The sequence below is a fragment of the Gopherus evgoodei genome, chromosome 1 (genome assembly GCF_007399415.2).
Source record: "Gopherus evgoodei ecotype Sinaloan lineage chromosome 1, rGopEvg1_v1.p, whole genome shotgun sequence".
Lineage (NCBI taxonomy): Eukaryota > Metazoa > Chordata > Testudines > Testudinidae > Gopherus > Gopherus evgoodei.
The window spans coordinates 207,024,338-207,034,459 of record NC_044322.1 but is presented as its reverse complement, the minus strand read 5'-3'; positions in this window follow the sequence as shown (position 1 = coordinate 207,034,459).

The following is a 10,122-nucleotide window of genomic DNA, read 5'->3' as shown; positions in this document are numbered from 1 at the left end:
TTCTGTGGCCTGCATTGTGCAGGAGGTCAGACTAGATGATCATAATGGTCCCTTCTGACCTTAAAGTCTACGATTCTATGAGTTCGTCCCTATGAAATGTTGCGACAAAATGTTTTCATATTTGAACACAAAAGAAAGGAGGCAGAGCAGTATCACTGGCCTGTGGGATCTGCCCTAGAGTTTTCTGATTAAACACATCATGTTCAGGTCTGGTTCTGCCCTGGAAAGTCTTTATGTAAAAATGGAACCTTGCGCCACCTGTTTGAAAAGTTAAAAGGCTTTTATTAATACTTGCATGATGGTAGCAGCAAGAAGTCCCAACTAGAGCTGGGGTCCCATTGTGCTAAGTGTCATTCAAACAAAAAGTAAGAGACAGGCCCCGCCCCAAATGCTTAACGGCTGGAAGAAAAGAAACGTCATTTCCCCCATTTTACAGACAGGGTTCTTCTCTGATGTCATACAGACTCCATGAGCAAGCCAAGACACAAATCTAGCTCAAAGTCCCCTGCCTAACATGCAAGATCATCCAGCAGCTTGTGAGAATCTCATACTTTGCTCTTCTCTTTGTGGCTGATTTATTTGGCTCACTTGTGTGGCTCACTTGTTTGTGCAAAATGAAATTCAAAAAGGGAGGAAAAATTGTTTGAAAAAGGATCCTCGTGTCTAATTAACCAAAGTGTAATCAGTAACGCAAGGGAGTAGTTTCTTTTGCATCTGTGATTTTGATCTTCGCAGTATTCCTTTTATTTATGTTTGTTAAAGGCATTTCTGTTCATCTTTACAAGGCAGCAGCCTCTGCCAATCTTGATGTCATGATGATGTAAGTCATTTGCAGGCATAAAATAATACAACAGAGCAAAGTGTAGCAGATTAGGAGCCAGTGAAGAACTGTTCCCTACAAAGTGACACAGAGTCCTGTGGCACCTACAGACGTAACAGACATATTGGAGCATAAGCTTTCTTGGGTGAATACTCACTTCGTCAGATGCATGTGGTGGAAATATCCAGAGGCAGGTATAAATATGCAGGCAAGAAGCCGGCTAGAGATAACGAGGTTAGTTCAATCAGGGAGGATCAGGCCCTCTTCTAGCTGTTGAAGTGTGAACACCAAGGGAGGAGAAACTGCTTTTGTAGTTGGCTAGCCATTCACGGTCTTTGTTTAATCCTGAGCTGATGATGTCAAATTTGCAAAGCTACCAACCAAACTCTGCTGCAGGAGGAGAGCTGAAGAGGTTAAGAGGGTGTGATAGGCCCACAGCCATATAAGCATTTAGGCGATGATTTTATCAATCTGGGGAAAGGCTAGGAGGGGATGAACAACTGGCAGAGAGCTCTATGCCATCTAAGTATTCCTCTCTCTCAGGGACAGTCCTTGGCTGTCCCTTTAAGTTTTCCATGTGGCATGTGTGTAGTGCTGGGGCTGCACTGCATGCCAGTGGTGTTCAAACAATTTTCTGGAGACCCAGTTGAAGAAAATTGTTGATACCTGCCACCCAATGGAGCTGGGGATGAGGGGTTTGGGCTGTGGGAGGGGCTCTGGGCTGGGGGTGCAGGCTGGGGGTGGGGCCAGGGATGAGGAGTTTGTGGTATAGGAAGGGGCTCTGGGTTTGGGGGAGGCTCAAGGCTGGGACAGGGGATTAGCTTGCAGGCTTACCTCAGGTGGCTCCCGGTCAGCAGTGCAGTGTGGATGCTAAGTCAGGCTTCCTGCCTGTCTTGGCACCACAAATGGTGCTGCACCCCGGAAGCGGACAGCAGCAGGTCCAGCTCCTAGGCGGAAGTACACAGGTGGCTCTGTGCTGCTATTGCCTGCAGCACTGGCCCGCCATCTCCCACTGGCTGGTTCCTGGTCAATGGGAGTGCGGAGCCAATGCTCCCGGCAGGGGCAGCATGCAGAGTCCCATAGACCCCCTGCCTAAGAGCCTGACCTGCTGCTGGCTGCTTCCAGGGCACAACGCAGTGTCAGAACAGGTAGGAACTAGCATACCTTAGCTGGGCAGCACCACTGATGGGACTTTTAATGGCCCGGTCAGCAATGCTGACCAGAACCACTGCAACCCAGTGTCTTACATTCCGCTACCTAGTAGTAGGTCCCAACCCACAATTTGAAAACCACTACTGTATTGCATCTAGTCTTAGCTAAGCCACTTTGAATTTTCAGTACCAAATACTTGAAACAAACTGTTTGCAAACAAGCTACAGACCATGAATTATTTGCAAAAGTTCTTTGGGGAGAATGATTGCATTCAAGAATATGCTGATCTAGTAATCTGGTTTTAGTTTTAAGTCTGGCATCTTGGCCAGATTCCACATGAGGCTCCATTCTCCCTCTCTACATTCTCCAGACAGTGCCATGCTGGATAGGGTGTGTGACGGTGCACCCAATAAGGCATCATGGAAATATGCATATGAATGTATATATATGACATAACTGGAATAATATTGGATGCTACATATGCCATGTAACATATCTCTGTAAAGGTTATGATCTACTGAATCTATTCATCCTATTTGTATGCATGTATCATTGTTGTATTTGAAGTTGTGAATATTGGCTGTGTACTTGCTTGGTTTCTAAGTAGCCTTAGTAAAGCATTTGGTCGGCTTCTTGAGAAAGGAATGTGCAAATTAAGTGCCCAATCAAGAAACACTTAAAGGACAATGAATCTTGGAAAGCTCCAATCCACATAAGAAGTCTGCCTGAGGACGTTCAGGATAACATGCAAACAATGGCTGCTGCCTGTAAAAACTGAGTCATGCATGGATGTGTGACTAGCCCATGTGACTCCAAAACTCCATCTTGGAGCTGGACTTTGCATAGGAGAGAGGAGGGGGTCTCCACCCACAAGAGAAAGTCTACTTAAACCCCTGGGAGACCCCTCCATTTTTTCTTTAGCTTGCTCAAGAGATAGCCTCTCCACCCCCAAGGATACCTGAAAGAAAATGGAACAAAGGACAGTAACTGCAGGGGGTCTGAGTGATTGCTGGACCCAGACTAGAAGAAGACTAGTCTGTAAAAGGAGGCTTACTGGAACACTACCGAGGGTAAGATTTTTTCTGTATTAGACTCAGACTTGTGTGTTTTATTTTATTTTACTTGGTAATTCACTTTGTTCTGTCTGTTACTACTTGGACCAATTAGGTCCTAATTTCTGTATTTAATAAAATCACTTTTTTATTTATTAATTAACCCAGAGTATGTATTAATACCTGGGGGTGGGGGCAAACAGCTGCGTATACCTCTCTATCAGTGTTATAGAAGGTGAACTATTTATGAGTTTACTCTGCATAAGCTTTATACAGGGTAAAATGGATTTATTTGTGTTTAGACCCCATAGGGAGTTTGGCATCTGAGTGTTAAACACAGGAACACTTCCTAAGTTGCTTTCAGTTAAGTCTGCAGCTTGGGCACATGATTCAGACCCTGGGTCTGTGTTGGAGCAGACTGGCATGTCTGGCTCAAACCAGGCAGGTCACTGAAGTCTCAAGCTGCTAGGGCAGGAAAGCAGAGGCAGAAGTAGTCTTGGCTCATCAATTGGCAGTTCCCAAGTGGGTTTCTGTGATCCAGCCTGTCACAGAATGTTCTTCAGTTCCTGTCCCAACCTTTGTGCAGCATTGCTGGGCCCTGTTAACAGCTGCTGCATTTCAGAGAATCGTGTAGTGATTCCTGCGAAGTGGTTGTAAAGTGCCTTGGGATGAAAATGTGAGATGAACTGAAAATATTATTGCAGATAGACTCTCAAGTCAGTGACAGACACGATGCAACGTTAAATGTAGCTACCTAGCACAAGTTGTTTAGAAACCTCTTCTGTCTTTACATTTCATTGCCCTGGTCACTAGGTTTAGCCTGAAGGAAAGAACTTTCTGGAACCTCTCAGGCAATGAAAAATATCTTCCAGGCTCAGAAGCATCAGGGATTTCCCGAAAGACCTTTGAGCTTTTCACCTGTATTCAGTACACATTAGGAATTCAGCCTAGGGGCGCAAGGGGAAAAATGAACTTTCCAGATATTTGTTTTGCTTTCTTGTCTTTAATGCAGTGTAAATTAGTTGTTCACTTTACATTTTCCTTAAAATGTGTGTGGGTGGGTGGGGGGGTGTTTGTTTTTTTTAATACTGGTCAGTGTGAGGGATGGAAGTCGTTAAAAGGACCGAAGCAAACTGCTGTTGAGGTTGTCATTTTTTTAAAGAACATCCCAGCCAGGACATTTTTTTTCTGGAGATTCTGCAGGCGCAGGTTTTCTTGACTCAGTCAAGTTTCAGAGGCTGTGTGGCCATGCATATATGTGTAACTTCCCAGGCCATTTGCCTTCGGGGTCAGTGCAGTCTCTCACTACTCATGTGTTGAGTACCTAGCACAGAGAGGTCCTGATCTAGGTTGGGTCCTCTAGGCACTATTGTAACACAAATAAAAAATAAACAACATCATACAGAATTGCCTTCTAACACCTCATAAAATACATACCAGGAGGCCTGAGATTGCATCCATTATTAGAGATATCTGCATCAATACAGGACCTTGTCTAGAGATAGTATAACCAGAAAAGAGCAATCTGATTTATAACCACAACACAAGACCTTGACTACCTCCATCCAGGCTGAGAAGAACATACTTCCTGGGGCTACATAAAATGGAGAGCTATTATAAAGGAAGGGGAGATTGCCTCAATGGATAACTTTGGGCTCTGGGAGCAAATAATTGCATATCTACCAATGAGAGATTTTATTTGGACCAATTTTTCAAATACAGACATCAGTATGATTTTCACGTCTCTAGAACATTCTCTGTTAAGTTCTGAAGCTTTCAGCCTTAAGACACTACCCAGGACATGTGTATACAATGGATCGCTGAGGAAGGACCAATTCCTAACACGAAGCACAATTGGTGAGACACTCTGCCCAGGGCCTCACTTCAGAGCTTTGGAAAGAGGCCATTCTAATACTCAGGTTCTTTTGTAGTAGCAAGGAGATACATCACAATTCTATACCCTATACAGGCTGTACACATCTCCTTCAGGCCCGCATGCACCACTGCATTACTGTCAGTGTAACTGATCAAAAGAAGACTTTGGTGATGCATAACCTTTGTGCAGGGGTGAGTTTTGTTCTTTAGGAATAGGAATGAGTATAAAAACTAAGATATTGGCAAGGCAAGTACCCTGCTACAGACTTCTGCAGCAAGAAGAGTAAGACTCAGGCTGGGATTTTCAAAAGAGGCTAGTGAGTTTTGCATGCCCAACTTGAGAGACCTTGAATGGGCCTGGTTTGCAGAAAATACTTCTGCAAATTGGGCCTCTTTCGGATGTTCCAAAATCAAGGTTCCCCAGATCACTAAACTCTCCTGCAAATCTTGGCCTTAGCCATTTCCCCCCTCATATCACTTTATGGAGAAGTTTTAATAAAATATGTAATAATGGAGGATTTCACATATGACCAGAGAAACACCTGAAAAATGGATGGGGAGTAAGGGTGTGTGAAATTTGTCAATAGCATCTCATACACTTTAGGATCAGAGGAGACCATCATGAGCATCTAGTCTGACCTCCTGCACATTGCAGTCCACCGACTCCTGTAATAGACCCCTAACCTCTGGCTGAGTTACTGAAGTCCTCAAATCATGATTTAAGTATTTCAAGTTACAGAGAATCCACCATTTACACCTGCAAGTGATCCATGCTCCATGCTGCAGGGGAAGATGAAAAACCCCAGGGTCCCTGCCAATTTGACCTGGGAGAAAATTCTTTCCTGACACTAAATATAGTGATCAGTTAGACCCTGAGCATGTGGACAAGACCCATCAGCCAGATATCTAGGAAAGAATTCCCTGTAGTAACTCAGAACCCTCCCCATCTACTGTCCCATTCTGGCTGTTGGAGGTACTAGCTGCTATCAGTCGCAGATTAGCTACATGCCAGTGTAGGGAGTCTCATCCTACCATCCCCTCCATAAACATATCAGGCTACGTCTTGAAGTCAGTTAGGTTTTTTTACCCCCACTACTCCCCTTGGAAGGCTGTTCCAGAACTTCACTCCTCTGGCGTTTGGAAACCTTCATCCAATTTCAAGCCTAAACTTGCTGATAGCCAATTTATATCCATTTGTTCTTATGTCCACATTGGCGCTTCGCTTACATAACTTGTTTGCCTCCCTGGTATTTATCCCTCTGATGTGTTTATAGAGAGCAATCCTATCTCCACTCAACCTTTTCATTAAAATGAACAAGCCGAGCTCTTTGGATCTCCTCTCATAAGGTAGGTTTTCCATTGATCATCCTAGTAATCCTTCACTGCACCTATTCCAGGTGGAATTAAAGACAGGAGACCAAAACCACCACAGTATTCCAGAAGAGGTTTAACCAATGCCTTGTTTAACAGTGCTAATGTAACACCAACAGACCCAGTCATCATCAGGCAGGATTGAACCTGGAACCTCAGTGCACGAGCTGCAAGCTAGCGCATGAGCAAACAGCCAGTTTGCTGTTAGCTAAGGCTATAGGGCAGACTCATTTTCTCTCTCTCTCTTTAAGTGGTCTCAGTGCCACTAGATGGGACAGAACACAACACCCAGAAGGTTTGTGGGTTACACTAACACTTTCCTGTCTCTACTGGAAATACCTTGCCTGATGCATCCTTGGACTGCATTAGCCTTTTTCACAGCCACGTCACATTGGCAGCTCATAGTCATAGTGTGATCAGCCAATACACTGGGGTTTTTTGCTTCCTCTGTCACTTTCAACTATAAGTCTCCAGCTTTTTTTTTATCCCAATTACCATTTACCTCTGTGTCCTTAACTATCTTCTCTTTAAAATTAGTTCCAAGACCTTGCATACACTTGAGGTCAAACTAACAGGCCTGTAGTTCCCTGGATTACTTTCCCCCCCTTTCTTAAAAACAGGAACTATATTAGCAATTCTTCTGTCACACGGTATGACTTTCCCTGACCCACAAGTTTACAGATTCATTAAACAATCCTTACTCTTGGACTTGCAGTTTCATGCCAGTTCCTTTAATATTCTTTGATTATCTGCTCCCACTCCATTTAGTCACATTAAGCTGTTTGAGTTTGACTTCCACCTCGGATGTGGTAATTTCTGCCTCCATATCCTCATCGTCATTAGCCACCCAGCCACTACTTGTAAGCTGTTCATTAGCCTTATTAGAAACTGAGGGAAAGTATTCATTTAGGTATTGGACCATGCCTACATTATCTTTAATCATCTCCCCATACTCAGTGCTTAGTGGTCCCACTTCTTCTTTCCTCGGTTTCTTATGGTTTTACTGTTGGTTTTAATTCCCTTTGCAAGTTTCACTTTACCCCTGCACTTTCTGACCTCCAAGAAGTAGCTTTTCTTGCTGATCAATCCCATTCCTTATAGACTTTCTGCTTTCTTGTAGTCACCTATTTGAGATGCTTGCTCATCCAGCTTGCTCTGCAATATTTCCCTATGAATTCCCCTCTCCCCGGTTGGGATGCAGGTGTCACACAGTTTATGCAACCTTGATTTAATGTTACTCGAAGCCTCTGCCACATTCAGATCCTTGTGTTCTTCAATCCAGTCCACTTCCCTAACTAATTCCCTTAAAGTTAGCCCTTTTGAAATCATGACCCTAACTGCAGATCTATTTTTGTTTATCCTTCCAGTTAATTTGAACTGAATTTGCTCATGATCACTCGAACTAAAGTTGTCCCCCACAACTAATTTTTCCATGAGGTCCTCACTACTCACCAGTACCAAATCTAAACTGGCATCACCTCTTGTTGGATTAGCACTCCCACTTGGAGGGTCTCAAAGCTCAGGCTCCAGTCCAAACCCAAATGTTTACACTGCAATTTTTAGCCCTGCTGCCTGAGTCCTGCGAGTTTGAGTCGGGCTCAGTTGGCTGACCTGAGCTCTGGACTTCAGTGCTACTGTTTTGTCGTCGTTTTTTTAATCACAGTATAGGCAGGAGTCTTCATTCTTCTCTCACACCAGTGTAACACCACTGATTTCAGTCGAGTGATTCCTGATTTACAGCAGTGCACGTAAGAGGAGAAATCCTTCCTGAAGTCATGAAATCTCTTAGGGTATGTCTACACTTCAAGCCAAAGGTGTAAGTGTGAGCTTGAGGAGACATACACCCTCTAGCTCTGCTCTCGCTTTAAGAAAAAGATACCTGGAGGTGTACCTTCGAGCTCTATATGTTGATAGACTTATAATGTGGCAAAGCAGAAAGGCAGGTCTTCTGTACATAGGGAAGGAGTGGAGAATAAAGTTTCCCTTTCCATTTTTTTAAAATGTCTATCCCTCTTCCCAACCCCTTTTTTCAAGCACATGTTGAGTTATAAGAAGTTCTCTGGGTGATGCTTTGTTTATATTGGCATTGTTCCTGGGTTCATTGTTTTAAAGTAGTTGTATTAGAGTTTGGGTTTACCTCAGGGTTATAGGAAAAGATTCTGAAGGGACATGCGTTCCTTCTTTGTAACATGGCTCCATTTTATTTTTCTTTCAAACGATTGCATAAGGCATCTATGACAATGCTTGGGTCCTCTTACCTTTCAGTATAGAGCATCAGTGTATGCCATGAATTGGAATAAACTCATGCAAATTCTCTGTTAATTTTGTCACGCCTTGTGTTTTGATGTGAAACATGAATGGCCTTTTTCTAGTTGGTATGTATGTGCAGTAGTGTTGTGGCTAGGTCCCAAATCTAATTACAGAGACTTGACAAGCCACATATTGACTCTGAATTCCCATAGTAGTTGTTGCCATGTTGAAATCATTTTGACACCCTTCACAAGCAGAATAAAAGCCATGACTGCAAAGTTTGTGCTACACTCCAAACTATCCTGCTCTTTGCTTTGATGTGTCTCACTGTTCCTCAACTCTGTGGCAGAATTAGGATGATGTGGAACAGAGAATGGCTGTGTGCTTGGTTACAGCCAGCAATTCCTAGTGGCAACTAACTTGAGACAAGAAATACTTTTAAACCACTGGGATTGTTGTGTGTAAGCGTGACAAATAACCAGGGAGGAGTATAAAAATATTGCTCAGGCATGCAGGAGTGAAATCAGGAAGGCCAAATCACACTTGGAGTTGCAGCTAGCAAGAGACATTAAGAGTAACAAGAAGGGTTTCTTCAGGTATGTTAGCAACAAGAAGAAAGTTAAGGAAAGTGTGGGCCCCTTACTGAATGAGGGAGGCAATCTACTGACAGAGGATGTGGAAAAAGCTGATGTACTCAGTGCCTTTTTTGCCTCTGTCTTCACAAACAAGGTCAGCTCCCAGATTACTGCACTGGGCAGCACAGCATAGGGAGGAGGTGACCAGCCCTCTGTGGAGAAAGAAGTGGTTCAGAACTCTTTAGAAAGGCTGGACGAGCACAAGTCTATGGGGCCGGATGCGCTGCATCCAAGGGTACTAAAGGAGTTGGCGGATGTGATTGCAGAGCCATTGGCCATTATCTTTGAAAACTCGTGGCCAATGGACGGGGTCCCGGATGACTGGAAAAAGGCTAATGTAGTGCCCATCTTTAAAAAAAGGAAGAAGGAGGACCCGGGGAACTACAGGCCAGTCAGCTTCACCTCACTCCCTGGAAAAATCATGGATCAGGTCCTCGAGGAATCAATTCTGAAGCACTTAGAGGAGAGGAAAGTGATCAGGAACAGTCAGCATGGATTCATTAAGGGCAAGTCATGCCTGACTAACCTAATTGCCTTCTATGACAAAATAACTTGCTTTGTGGATGAGGGGAAAGCAGTAGACGTCTTATTCCTTGACTTTAGCAAAGCTTTTGATACGGTCTCCCACAGTATACTTGTCAGCAAGTTAAAGAAATACGGACTGGATGAATGGACTATAAGGTGGATAGAAATCTGGCTAGATCATCAGGCTCAACAGGTAGTGATCAATGGATCGATGTCTAGTTGGCAGCCGGTATCAAATGAAGTGCCCTAAGGGTCGGTCTTGGGGCTGGTTTTGTTCAATATCTTCATTAATGATCTGGAGGATGGTGTGGACTGCATCCTCAGCAAGTTTGTAGATGACACTAAACTGGTAGGAGTGGTAGATACACTGGAGGATAGGGATAGGATACAGAGGGACCTAGACAAATTAGAGGATTGGGTCAAAAGAAATCTGATAAGATTC